This window comes from Epinephelus moara, chromosome 15 (genome assembly GCF_006386435.1).
Source record: "Epinephelus moara isolate mb chromosome 15, YSFRI_EMoa_1.0, whole genome shotgun sequence".
Classification (NCBI taxonomy): Eukaryota; Metazoa; Chordata; class Actinopteri; order Perciformes; family Serranidae; genus Epinephelus; species Epinephelus moara.
The window spans coordinates 4,262,386-4,276,337 of record NC_065520.1 but is presented as its reverse complement, the minus strand read 5'-3'; the positions used below and the strand labels follow the sequence as shown (position 1 = coordinate 4,276,337).

At 42.3% G+C, this 13,952-nt stretch overlaps 1 protein-coding gene across 6 annotated transcripts in view; it reads left to right on the top strand.

Annotated features, from left to right (window-relative positions):
- spega (striated muscle enriched protein kinase a) overlaps window positions 1-13,952 on the top strand; it is a 123,355-nt gene that overhangs the window by 31,433 nt on the left and 77,970 nt on the right. The gene's annotated exons all lie outside the window — the stretch shown is intronic.

The following is a 13,952-nucleotide window of genomic DNA, read 5'->3' as shown; positions in this document are numbered from 1 at the left end:
CTCTGGCTGGTCGTCCTGTCGGCATGAATTCACACAGCAAGGCATGCAAGACATGAATTATATTTTTTGAAAGGCTTCAGTAAGAGCAGTCCTGCCTGTCCATCCTCCACATCATCATCATGTCTTACAGTGCTGGTGCTACTTCTCTCCTCCTCTACACTCTTCACGCAGCCCCAAACCGCATGTCATTTTTGTTTGATTTAATTATAAGCGACGCTACATGGGAGATAAAAACATTATTTCAAATTGAGCTTTGGTTTTAAAAGACACGTGGAAGTGGAAGAGGTATTCAGCATCGGTTATTGCCTACATTAGACTGCCTGAATTGAGATGTCATAATAGTGGTTTAATTTCACAACAGAGACAAAGAATGCCAAGGCTCAGGGCAAACACTATCATCACCTGGCTGTCCATGACGGCAGATGAGGGATATGTGATGTTGCTCTGCAGGGTGCTTGATTTACATGTGGCTGACACAAGGGATGTTGAAGAGGGAGGGGCAGGGGCTCGAGTCAAATGCAGTTGTCTCGCAAACAATACTCTTTTACTTGATAATTGATGCCAGGGGCCAAATTTCAAAACTAAAGTGTAAAATTATGCCTGATGTCTTACTCACTTCTCTAGATCTTTAAACATATTATTTTCAGTTGCCATTTCAATGCACTTGAAATAATTGAGAGCAGGTTATGAAGTTAACTAAGAAGTTAGTTTAAACAAAAAGTGCATGTAGCATGTCTGGATTTGCTTAAGTGTTCTTCACTTTAGCATGATGGATTTGAATGGATTGTCTGTTATTTCCCAGTTTATCTTGTCACCTGTGCCTTGCAGAGATAAGGGTAGCATTTGTCAGTGAAGCTCCGGTGGCTTCTTTGAGCTCAGCTCTCCTCCATGGCCCAGTAAGTAACTCTAGGATAACCATACCCGAGAGCCATATTTGTCATTCATCATTGTGATCTGTCTCTATTCTTCCTTTTTTTGTGATATTCATATTGAATGTTTCTGAAATGGCTTACCTGAAAACAGTTTGAATAATCATATATTATTGTTGCAAAGGATACAACAAGAATTTTAAAGGCAACACCAGATATGCTTTCTTTTTAGATAAAAAAAAAGCTCACGCACAATCAGGTATGATTGCACTGCAGTGCCATTGTGTTAGTCTTTTGAAACTACAGTTAAATATATCCAAACCTCAGGTTCTATTGAGGGGTGATTTTCTCCTTTGTTAAGGGCCTAATAAGCAAGAATTGTTGTAACGATTTTTTAGAGATGTGAGGATATTCACATCTTCGGTGGTATAAATACTCCTCACGAGTTTGCGTCATCTATTTGAGTGACGTACTCCCATGCATAGAATGCGGTATAAATGTCCACTTAGATCATTGTTTCGCAGGATAGATTTGATCTTGGTCTTGTTGCCTTGGGCTGAGGAGAAAGTTGAGCTCACATGTCAGCAGCTCTCACACTATGAGCTGGCACACACGGTCAAGCTGGCGTATCACTCAGCACCTCTCTGTCTTCGCTCTCCCGGTTTTGATCTTCTCACTTCAATCCAGCGCCAGTTTCTACATTTTGACCTCTGTGCCTCATTACCTATTTCTGCTCTTTGGTTCGGCCTTTTTATCTGTCACACATAGTCTCTTCTTTTGACTCTCTCAGCTAATTTCAGCTTGATTGAAGTTATGGTTCAGATTTATCTCACAATGCCATAAGACAGTACAGATAGCATGCTTTTTTTGGGTCCATTTTTATATGTCTTTATTGTCCATATTTTAATTAAATCTGCTTGAATCCCTTTTTGGTCTCTTGTTGTACATTCGTTCTCTTTATGTCTAGAGCCGTAGACTTGAGCTATTTTCTCATATGAACTCTGCACAATGACAAGGAATCAGGTCCGGGCATTGTGCGGAGTTTCCCTTTCACACGTAGAGCATGCAACAGGAGAGCGTCTGTGCCAGACACGTTCTCACTTACTGGAAACAATCTGTGTGGTTTAGGTAAGAGGTGGCGCCTGGGTAGTGGTGCAGGAGGCAGAATTCTAATCAGCTTACACCATAGTCACGTAGACTGTATGTAATTTGGCCAAAGACAACAGAGTCTGTTGCCGATCCTTGAATTTGTCGTTTCGGCTTCGGTTTTGGCTTCGGCTTCGGCCCTTACCAAGAGAAGTTCTTGAATCTTGCATCTCTCCAATTAGAAATTTCCATCGCTGTCTTTATGTAACTGACTCTTCTTCTCTACTCCTCAGGTGTTTGTTGTCATTTTGTTTTGCGCGAACCACATCATCAACACATTCTCTGAACCATTACCTGCTCTATTCACACATGGGCTCAATCTGACATTACACGGACATTGTAGTAGGGAGCTGTCAATGTAAAGTCTGATTAATGTCTGATCTGCTCCTCCAGGTAATGTTTAGATAATTTCAGGTGTGCAGTGCATGTGTGAAAGGGGCTTTGGACTTGACTGTTGGGGACTTGAGACTCCGGCATCCAAACACTTGATCTAAAAGCAAAAACAACAAAGTATTGCACTTGTAAAATCCTGAAATATTAAAATATAAACAAGACATCAACAGGCAGGGCTTGCATAGCTGTCAATATTTAATTCTCAGGCTCACGCATTGAATTAGTTATTTGTAAGAGATGTTTTTTGTAAGGCGTGACGTGTCATTTTAATTGTTAGTGTTTAGACTTGAAAATAATTGCTAACGCCAGGGCCACACTGCCTGCGAAGTGCAGCGCACCGAAATTCTCGCGCGCGCTGGAGAGCCTCCGTTCACATCAGACGCGCATTTCTCCACGCCGTCGACAAGCGATTCAGCTGTTATTTTTCACTGCCTGGCTTGACACATTCGCTTGCGGCTCGCGCAGAAAATAGACCAGACGCCGAACTGATCGCTGCAAATCGAGAGCCTGCCGCGGAGCTTCCCGGCACGGCGCGGCCAGTGTAGATGACACAGTCGGTTAACATGGGCGCCGAAAGGAAACTGCCTTCACTTCTCGGCGCTTTGAGGCTATTCGCGGCACTTCCGCGGGCGGTGTGGCCCTGGCGTTATGGAGACTTGTGGCTCAACTTGGACTTGACTTGGACTTCCCCTGAAGACTTGTAAACAGCACTGTCTCTGTTTCTTGCCTGTCTTTTGATAGATTGATGTTAATATTTATATGGCACGCAGGTAAAAGGCCACGAAATAACATGTTTTTTCCCCAGTATGTCCTCGTTTTTATCCACTTTCTCAGTTCTAGCCGTCTTACTATCTCTCTGACCTCTGCCTCCCTCCTACATATCCCCTCATGGTTATTTATGGCCTGGTATGTGCCGTGCTGGCCAGAGGGCTCGTGCTCTAGTGATGTGTGGATGCCGTCGGCCCCTTCTCCGATTGCACCAGCAGACATCACAGATAATTATAGCATCACCACGGTCAAGACGCAGCGCTGTCACACTCAATCACGGTCATGGTGATGAAAGAGAGACGGTGTGGGTATGCTGGAGCGCAGTGAGGGCAGGCAGCGTCGGTGAATGTGTATTTGTGTGGGTGCCTGTGAGTGTGTATTTGCACATGTGTGTGCGGTTAGTTTTAACGGCTGTTCTGGCTCCTTTGAGCATCACTCGGTGAGTCAGACAGTCAGTCAGGTCTGTCACTTTAAGATATCACCCTGAGTGATCAGACCAACCAGAAACCAGAGTAGTGCTGTGTCACAAGTCTAGACTATGTTATTGACGTCACTCTCTGGCTTTTGATCAACATACTGTCAGGCGTCTAAAGGCCGGATAAACAGTTTGATGGGAGCTCTGAAAAAGCAGCACATCAGTCACCTGTGGTATTTTAAGCTACTTTTACAATAGCCGATTGTTGTCATGTTGTGACGCACAAGCAAAAGCGTACCAGGCATGACTTGCAGTTACTCATAAGATAACATTTGTTGCATCTTTTTAAAGCAGGGGTTTCCAACCTGCGGGGCTGGACCCCAGCAGGGCCCGTAAGACAAATCTGTGGGGTTGCAACACAATTGATAGGATAGGAGAGCAGATAAAAAGTGTATTTTTGCTCCAGGTTTTTTCAGTTTTCAAAAACCTGTAGCCGTATGCATCCAGTGATGAGGGTTTGCAGGTTGGCATTGTTTCATTTTAGGGGTCACTGGCCAAAATGATAAGGAAAAACAGCTCTAAGGCACCTAAAAACATTTACAGTCTGAGATGCCTTTAAAGGTCTGTGCTCATGTTTACTTTGTGTAGTGTTACTGACATCACATCAAAGCAGTGTTTGATTAACAGTTTAATTTTATTACCGACGAATAGAACATTTAGGATGGATGGATGTGCGAAAGAGGGTGAAATTAGGAGGAGGAACCTGGTCTTGACATAATTTGTATGGCAGAAGTCAGGAAGGAGACTTAGTCAGAGGTTGTGTTAACTGAATATTTTCTGCCATTGCCTGATCTTTTTTTCATAATGATGTAAAAATCTTGTCATTTTGACAGATTAGAACACTCAGGATGACCTACTGTGACTTTAAGTATCTCACACTCTGTCCAGTTCGGTGCTGTGTGCATATTCATTAGCTATTGTCTCGTCTTTTGTTTTATCTCACATGCATGACCTTGTTGTCCAGCTGGCTTTAGCCTTCGCATTGGTAGACTATATTGCTACATACCTTTGCAAAATGTGACAGCAGCTGAATGTCTGAAGTGTCTTTGCTCAGACAGTGCAAGTTTACTTAGAGCTGTAGCGCTGCCTGAGCCACCGGAATGATGCTCTGCCATTATTTTTCTTCAAGTGAAGATACAGAATATTCGCAGTAATTCATTCACATTTTTTTAACACTTGACATTTAAGTGTGTGTCATGTAGGAGAGACAATAAAAACTAGGGATGCATGCTGATATCGGCATGTCATAGGTATCTCCTGGTGGGCTATCACAATCAGAGTATGCATGCATAATATGATTATAAGTCCACTACAGGAGAGACTTGAAGAGCACTAAAATTAGGTAGGGAAAAAAGTGGATATATTGATATCGGTTTAGGTTATTGGTCAAATGAGTAGTTACATATCAGCATATCGAATATCGGCAAAAAAAATCCAATGTCATGCATCCTTAGTAAAACAAATGAAATGGTCAACATTGTCAAATTGACATTTAAGGTGTGTTGATTGATTCACAACATCAACTCATGCACTGAGTAACATGCAAGAAACAATTCCACCTTAAATGTTGCCAGTACCTGCCAGTAGCCTTTGAGCGGCACAGTGAATTAAATGATTTTTTCCTCAGTCTATAGCTGCTAACTGTTAACTAGTAAAGATGACAAGGCGGCAAAACATCCTCTCATTTTATAGCTATAGTTGACTTATGTATGTAAACTTGCCACTGTAAGAATCTTCAAAACAAGTTGCAACCTAATGGGCCTTATCCACTGTAACTCTTGGCCAAGCTGAGTCAAGCCAGGCCATGCCAATATGCATTTCCATTGTCAGTTTAGATGCTCTGTGCCACGCCAAGGTGTGCTAGAGATGGACCTTCTCCGCACTGGGCTGATAGCCCAAACTAAACCAAGCCAAGCCAAGCCAGCCCATGACTGTCAAAAAGAGGTACGACTCGGTGGTGCATGCATGCTTGCAAGTTATAGGTGTGCTGTGGGGCTTAAAGAAATAGCCCTTGTAACCCTTGTAAATGCATCATCTATAAGGATAATCTGTATATTAATTATTAGAAAAATAAATAAATGAAAGTGAGATGCTGTTAAAAATGTCATATTATCGTTTAAAAATGAACATTAAGTAATGAGTAATGATAGTTTATGACAGAATTTATTCAACCCTGTCCGTAAAAATGAAGGACAACAAGAAAGTGCAACTTCTGGACTCAGTGTAGACGACCTGTTTTAGGTATTCTGTCCCCCAAGCCCCTTATGAACCCCAGACGGCACCTGGAGAAAGAAGAGAGGCGTGCGCAGAATTGAAAGACAGAGGGATTGACAAGAGGGATGGCAGGATGAATGGCAGGGAGGAAGGGGTGAAGTGCAAAGGTAAATAGATGAAGGAGGGAAGAATGGGCAAACAGGAGAGGATGGGTTAACCAGGTATAAGTAGGCTTGACAGGTGATTAGAGGTGTGATTGAGACACTGTCCTGGTCCTTGACCTAGTTAACATAATTTTTTTCTTCTTTTTAGCTGAAGGTGATGTTGAAACTAGATCTGTACGGCATAAGCTACAGTATTCAAAGTCTTCCTTTTGCTGTTTTTCGCTGGTTCTCACTTGAACCCATTTTCATGTGATTTCAGAAAAGCTGTCTGCATTCTTGGGATACTGCTGAGAGAGACTGTTGTGGTTTAGGCGTGGATCCATTCACTGATGTTAACAGTCTGATCAGGTAGATTTAGGTTTCTGGGTCACAGCAGACTGTCTTCTCTGTTGCATTTGTCTCTAGTATAAAGCACATAAAGTTACACAGTCAACTTGAACAAACTGTCTTTGCTCTTTTTTCCACTTACATAAAGTTAGACGACTTACAAGAAAAATTAAAAAAGAAAAGTCAAACTCCAAGCAGCAGTGGCCAAGATATATTCCAATCTATCTCTGCTTGTGCAAATTTATCTCTATGTTTTTGTCAAGCACCCAAAAACTCTGGATCCTGCATTTCCCTTAATACAGCTAATAGCATATTTTCATTAGACCCTCCATGTTGGATAAATGCCGATGTCTTTTACACTTCATGCAGCCTGTAAGGCAGACTTACTGCTGTAAATCCTCCCTCCAGAGCCACAAAAGTGTTGTACAATTGTTTTCACAGGCTGAGTGTACTCCTTGAGTTTCTCTTTAAATATACAATAACAAGCCTCTGTGATGATGCACTTATAAACAGGATGATACAGGGACTAAAATGGCTTACACGTCAAATAGGAAGTGATATTTGTACTTTAAACGTTACATTAGCTAGTGAGCAAATTAGACGTGGTTAGAGAATTCAACGCATTGTTTTTGGCAGCTGTATGAAGCCTGTGTACATCTGATTTTTTTATAAGTCTCAATCATTGCAGCACTGGGTGCACAGGGACAACCCTGATTTCCACACCCGCAGTTCCCCATAAATGGATGTAGAAACGCCCTTAAACATTTGTTTGCATATTGACATTTGTGGCCCTCCACCATTCATTAGACCTGTCAATGAGAGGTGCCGTAAAGAAGGTGCAATTTCATCGACTGTGTCAATAATGATACAGTATTATCACAGTGACATTTGCCATGGACGCTTGTGATTAGTTCACAAAGTTTCATGCGACAAATCAATCAAAGTCATCAAATAAAATTAAAACACTGCTTCATTACCAGGCCACTAGCAGTGCTCCATGGGCTAACGTTTGCAACCTGTCCTACCCCACCAGTCTGCACTGAGATTAGAGAAGCGGCAATAAGTGGATCAACTTCACTGCTAGATATTAAATGTTGTGCATCATATGTCATCACAGGAGGAGAATATGACATGGTACTGTGTCAAAATGCAGGACTGCTTTGCACAAATCAGTCATAAAATGTAATGTTAGCTAGCTAGTTAGCTACTGAGAAATCAACATGCTACTAGCGATTTTTTTGTCACGCCTGTTATAAAGAAAAGGTTGCTTGTGCAGCCATCTTGCCGATGATTTCTTATAACATTCAGGCAGTGTGCCTCTGAAAAAACTCAGTCTGGAGGACCACGTAGCCCTAACAGTTGGCCCTAACCATCTATCCTAATAAGAATCAGGACACCCTACCCCTAGACGTGAATGCACAAAATGAAAGGTTAATAGCTGAGCGGTAGGGGCAAGAGGTGTATTGGGATTGAGCTCGAATCAATCAGATGACAAATCATCAGGTCAGTCAAATAAATCACTGAAATGTACTTTTCCTGTTGAGGAAAGCTGTTCAGATGTAATCATTTGTTAGAGATGTTGTTCGCCGACAGCGTGGACCCCCAACATTAATGCCAGAGGGTCCATCACATCACCTGAAAGACATCTATTAAGTAGAGTGACAGGTTGACAGACAGAGTTCAGTCCTACAGTGCATGACAGTCAGCTCTAATAAAACATGAAGTCTTGACACGCTTAAAAACTGATCCATAATCACATTCATATTTAGATGCCAAAGAATCTGACACATGCAGAGCATGGATATGAATACTGGTTTTCATGTATTTGTTTAGTCACACAGTCTGAATTTTATTTTAATGTATTCAAGGCGACAGTGTTATTTTCACCTCCAGCTCCAAGGTTTATGAGCTGTCTGAAATAGATCCACCTCACTTCGCCCGGTGTCCCTGTAGCTGTTCTATTGTGCCATAATGCATGTGCAGTTGTAGCATATCCTTAATTCTGTATTACAACATGTCTGCCTCATGCTAGAGTTTCAAAACTCCCCGTAGTCCAGGCAGAATGACCCACAGAGGACAGCAAAGGTCGTTCAGTTTCTGTGTAGCAGTGTGTTTAATCTCCTGCTATAACTGAGGGGGGGGGCTGGTTCTGTGAAAGGGGGTGCAAAGGGAAAGTACAGTACAACTGAAGGGGTTGTACTATGCAAGACTCGAAATAGACTGCTGGTACTGGCAGTCAAAGTTAGGGAGCGCTGGGGGAAGACAGGGAGAGGACAAAAAAGACATGGGCTAAGGTAGAAAAAGTTTTAAGGTCCAGCAGCCATCTTGAGACGGCACATCCTTGCCTCACCAATTTCTCATTTCATGCTGCAGAGGAAGCCATTTTTAAAAAAAAAAATTGAAGAGAAGATGAAACTAGGTCTGTTGGAGTCATTTTGAGGAAGTTCTCTTGTTTATAAGTGGTGTGTCTCAATGGAAAAGACCTGTTGGAAGATTTGTACACGGATGAGAAGTTCTTTTGGGCCGAAGTAGCCTACTAGTTGTTTTTTAAAGGAGCATACAAAGGAAGACGAGTGCTATGTTGCGGAAAGAGCTGCTTGATGCACGGAAAGCCTTGAGGAGTGCTAGAGAAGGTGTGAGTGGGCCGAGAAGCAAGAAGCAGAGAGGTGAGTGGGAGCTGGTGTCAATACAAAATATGTACTATGACAGCAAGAAATGGTTTGTTGGGGATCCTTTAGCAGGTTGAAGTAAGAGAAGGATCGCACTGTAGCAGGGAATTGATAAAATGCATACTCAACTAAGCGGAACAGCTGTAATGGAAATGAAAACAAGGTAATACACTTGAGGCCGCTATTGCTGCTGCTTAATTGGATTCAGTTTGTGTCTCTTCTATGCCTGGCATTGTTGTACAAAGCCCCAGCTGTACATGGATAATGCTTTTTACTGCCGGCTGGACTTTAAGGTTTAACAATCTTGTTTGTACGAGTGCGAATATGGATATGTCTGCTCATAGACACTCAAGTTATCTGTTGTATTCTCTCAAAATTTCATATATAAAATACTTAAAAATGGTAGTGGCAGTGACATTTTAGGTCTCAAGATACGGAAGAGCTAGCTGAGGATTAGCAGGTACAATTTTGTTTTTCCAGAAAAGAGTAAATCTTGTGTACTTGTGTAGATGAGGAACCTGCAGATATTGAAGTCTCACTCCATGATCCAGACGTAAACAAAGGGGTCATCCCACTCCCAACGTCCAGAGAGCAAGATTTGAAATCAGACTCCCAAAACTCATTTACAGGTGCCATGTTAAACACAATGAAATCAAGATGTTTTGTAATGTGAAACTGCATTCTGCACTCTTAGGGCATCTTTACCCACCTGAAAATCACGAGGTCGGGCGCTCAGGTGAACTTTCAAGAGCTCAAAGGCAGGTTGTGCCTGAGGTTGCTAAGCTACCATTATCAACACTGAATCATAGCCTACTTACCCGAAGTCCTGAGTTCAGAGCTGATCATCTTCCAGGCGTTGTTTTGTAGTAAGACAATATTTTAGCCCTTGACTAAAATGATCAACATCTTCTCCAAATTTACCACAAACTGGTATTTACAGAAGAAGGGAGAGATATCTGCCGGCTGTAATTGGTTGTTCTTTGTCACATGACACCTGGAGCACACTACTGCATTCCAAAAGTTGAACTCTTTTAATCTCGGAGCCTGGCTGTTGCACTCTGAAAAATTGGTGCTTGGTAGCACTTGCGCATTGCAGCAGCGTCGCTCTGGCTTTTGAGCGTGGATTTGAGGGTGCAAAAAACACAGTGTGTGTAAGGCCTCTTATATATGCAAATATGCAAGATGCCTGAAATTTATGTGGTACAAATTGGAACTTGCTATATATTTAAATGTTCGGATGTGAAATTCAGAGCATTAATACAGCAGCAAACCACTCTCTGCTGTGCAAAGATTTAGTGGAGTAATGGCATGCTCAGCAGAGAATGATTTCACGCCACCTCTGTGTGTGTTGTAACTGGAGCTTCTCTGTAGTTTGTTGTGGTAAGCCGGTCCGGCCACGTGTACATGTTAGCACTTGTGTGAATCCCACTGGCTAGCTCATTGCAGCTGCTTTGCACAGTGCAGTTAAAGCTGATATCAGGACGGTGTTGTTTTGGATAGCGCCCACCATCTAGTTCCCCCTGGTTAATAATATAAGCTCTGTCAGCACTGTTGCCATTGTTTAGTGCTGTTTATGTAGTTAGAGCCAAAAGCTGCAAGCTGCTGGCTAAGCCACCTCCATGTTGAGTATTGTGTCCAGACATCTCAAATGATCTGAACTTTGTTTAGAGCCCCTTTAAAAGTTTTATATTCTGTGTATGTCCTGCAGATGAACCCTATACCCTTTTGTCTGCTCACTCAGTGTTTGTTATGGATCACACAGCAGGCATTCCTGCTCTCACAGTTTCTTATCGACCCAGTCTTCTTGTCTGGATTGCGATCGGCTTACATCGGCATACTGGAGCGGAGAGGATCTATAGCTGCTTGATGATTTCACATTCTCTAAATATTATGTTAAAGTGGATTAAGGATACAGTACAATTAATTAGGTGCTCGATTCTCATGAGGCAGCTGAGGCAATATGTGAGGGTAAAGGCAGCACCGTATCTCTGGTGTTTGATCTGGCAAAGGGTGTGTTTGTGTTCCATCCCGCTGGTACACAGTCATTCACAGGAACCGTCAGGGATTTGGTGAGGATTAGGTGGTAGGATTGGGTTACAGTGTGACTGTCAACATTGGTCGCTGTCATATGTGATTTCCAAACCACCCCACCACCATATGAGCTGAATCGACATAGCACTCACATTTGCTTCTGAAGGGTTTTGAGCAGCAAATACAGAGACATCAGTTTTATTACAGTTTTTCTCCTTTGTTCGGATGAATTGCTGCCAAATGGTGGTGTCAGTTGTCTACTTGCTGTGTGCTTTGGTCTGGAATCACAAATGTAGTGTGCAGGATCGTAACTTCAAATGCATTCACATAACATTTCAGATTAACTTCACACATTTCTCTTTTAATGCAACTCACATCCAAAGCAATTTAAGATTCAACACAAGTGCTGGCAGCGAGTACAGAAACTACCTGGGAGTGTTTATGATGTGGATGAAAATCTATGGCCTGATTTACAGCCAAGATTTTTTTTTGGATGTGGTTTTGTTGATTGTGTGAAGCATTACAAGAACACAGGAGAATTTTGAGCATGGATTTGTGTTTTGTCCCTAATGTTATAATATTTGCCTTTCTTTGCCAACAATATATGTGATCAATGGAGGAACACTGTATAACACATATTCCATTTTTAAGGGTGTGGAATAAAGGCTGTTTTGTAGCCTAAAAGTATAGCATCATTAGACATAGGATTACTCCGCGAAATCACCCTAAATCAAAAAAACATTTTGTTCCTCTTACCACTTGAGCTATTTATTAGTCTAGATGGTTTTGGTATATATTGCCAAGGGTTAGAGACATCGGCCATAGGGACGTCTATGAGTACACCCAAACTACTCTCACCAACCATGTCACCGTGGAGAAGGAAGGGTGCATCTACTCATGAATGTGAGGCTTGTGACAGCGGGAGATGACAACATTAATGGCGTCCTCCTCGGCTGAGCTGTACCACTAGCTAGCTCAGTGGTGCTAGGTGAGCTAGCAGTAGATGCACGCTTCCTTCTGTGCGGTGATTCAGTTGGCAGAACAGTGGAGGATCACTGTATAACACATCATTTTAAGACCTTAGTGTGTTAAATATTACATTTTTAAGGGTGTAGAATAAAGGCTGTCTTGTAGCCTGGAAGTATAGCATCATTAGACACTAATATCACCAGATGGACATGGGATTACTCCGCAAAATCACCCCCACATCAAAAATAGATATTGTTCCTATTACCTCTTGTGCTATTTATTAGTCTCGATGATTTTTGTTTATGTTTCTAAGGGTTAGAGATATTGGCCGTAGGCATGTCTGCAAGCTACACCTGCCAACCATATCACCGTAAAGAAGGAAGAGTGCATCTACTCAGGGACAAGAGGCTCCTGACAGCAGGCTATGGCAGTGTTAATGGCATTCTCTTCGCCTGAGCTGTAATGTTAGCTAGCAGTAAATGCACGCTTCCTTCTGTGTGGCGATACATTTGGCAGGTGTAGTTTGGTAGAAAGAAAATAGTTCTTACATGAAACTGCTCACAACAAGGTCTGTGGATTATCTTTGGTAAATGGGTCATGATTTCTGGAAAGAGACATTTTTTTTGAGCACTGCAAGCCGAGTGCCATCTAGTTCCATTATATTGGAGAGAAGGCAGACATCTCTATGGCTGATAACTCCAACAATCAGCAACTCACAGCAAAATAATCTAGACTGATACACAGCACTACATGTAAGGGGAAAAATATGTATTTTTGATTTTGAAGTGAACTGTCCCTTTAAGCTAAGGCAGTGACTAATATAGTGCGACATTAATACAAATGATTTGGTTGTTGGGGAAGCTGGTTTTCCACATTGTTTGTACATTTATATATGACTGCATGTTGTTTGTGAGTAAGTTGTTCTTGGAGGATTCTTCAGAGGAGCACCCCACTGTTTCACAGTCCAGTTCTTTCCCATAGAGATGACTGGTTACAAATGTAAAGTCGACACATGATATGGTAGGTCTGGCTTGATATGACAAGTCTGGACTGAAAAACAGAAAGTGTGATGACAGTGTGATGTAACAGCAGCAGAATCTGTTTTCTGTTGCAGAGAGATTATGCCAGACTTGCTGCTGATAAAGCTGCATGCCTGGAAGGCATCCATCAAGGCTGCTCCACAGAAAGCAGCCTCTGTCACAAAATCAATGGGTTTCCGTGAAGTCTGCTTACTCCATTGTTGTTTTAAACTAATTAAACTACAGCAAGCTCAGAATTTCACCTGTCCCGAAATGTTTTTAGCGCTCATTTAGCGTCTCATGATTTCTCTATTTGTGTTGAGATCGCAGAAGCCGACTTTGTCAGATTTTCGGCAGGCTGAGTCAACAGAGACATTTAAATCAGACTCATAGAAAGAAATGCATGTGTTTTGTTTGCACATGCGTGTCGGAGGTCAATCATGAGATTGGCTTATGTCCAAGTCTGTGTTTACTGCAGATTTAGGCAGTGCAGAGGACAATTTGCCCTTCTGAGCCATCAAACAAAACCAGATTCAGAGAAAGATAAAAGACATCCACGAATAAAATCTAATTATCTTTTCTCAATGGCTGATATTTGCTGATATCCCAGCCAGAGATTGGTTGAAGCTGAGTCGTCGTGGCTTTTAGTGAGCATGAAAAAAAACAACCTCATGAGAGATTTTTCCAAGCAAATGGAAGCTTTACCACCGTATCTGCCCTCTCATTGGATGACGGTCATGGAATCTTCTGTTATGATGGGCTTATTGATCCGGGGGCGTTTGAACTGTTACTTGGGGGTGTATCCCATATCACGCATAAAGCATTGGTATCGATTGCTGCACTTTCTGCTGGACCGAATGCCTCTCACTGGTGATGGATGGAGGAGGAGTGCGAGGCGGGCGGGGGTG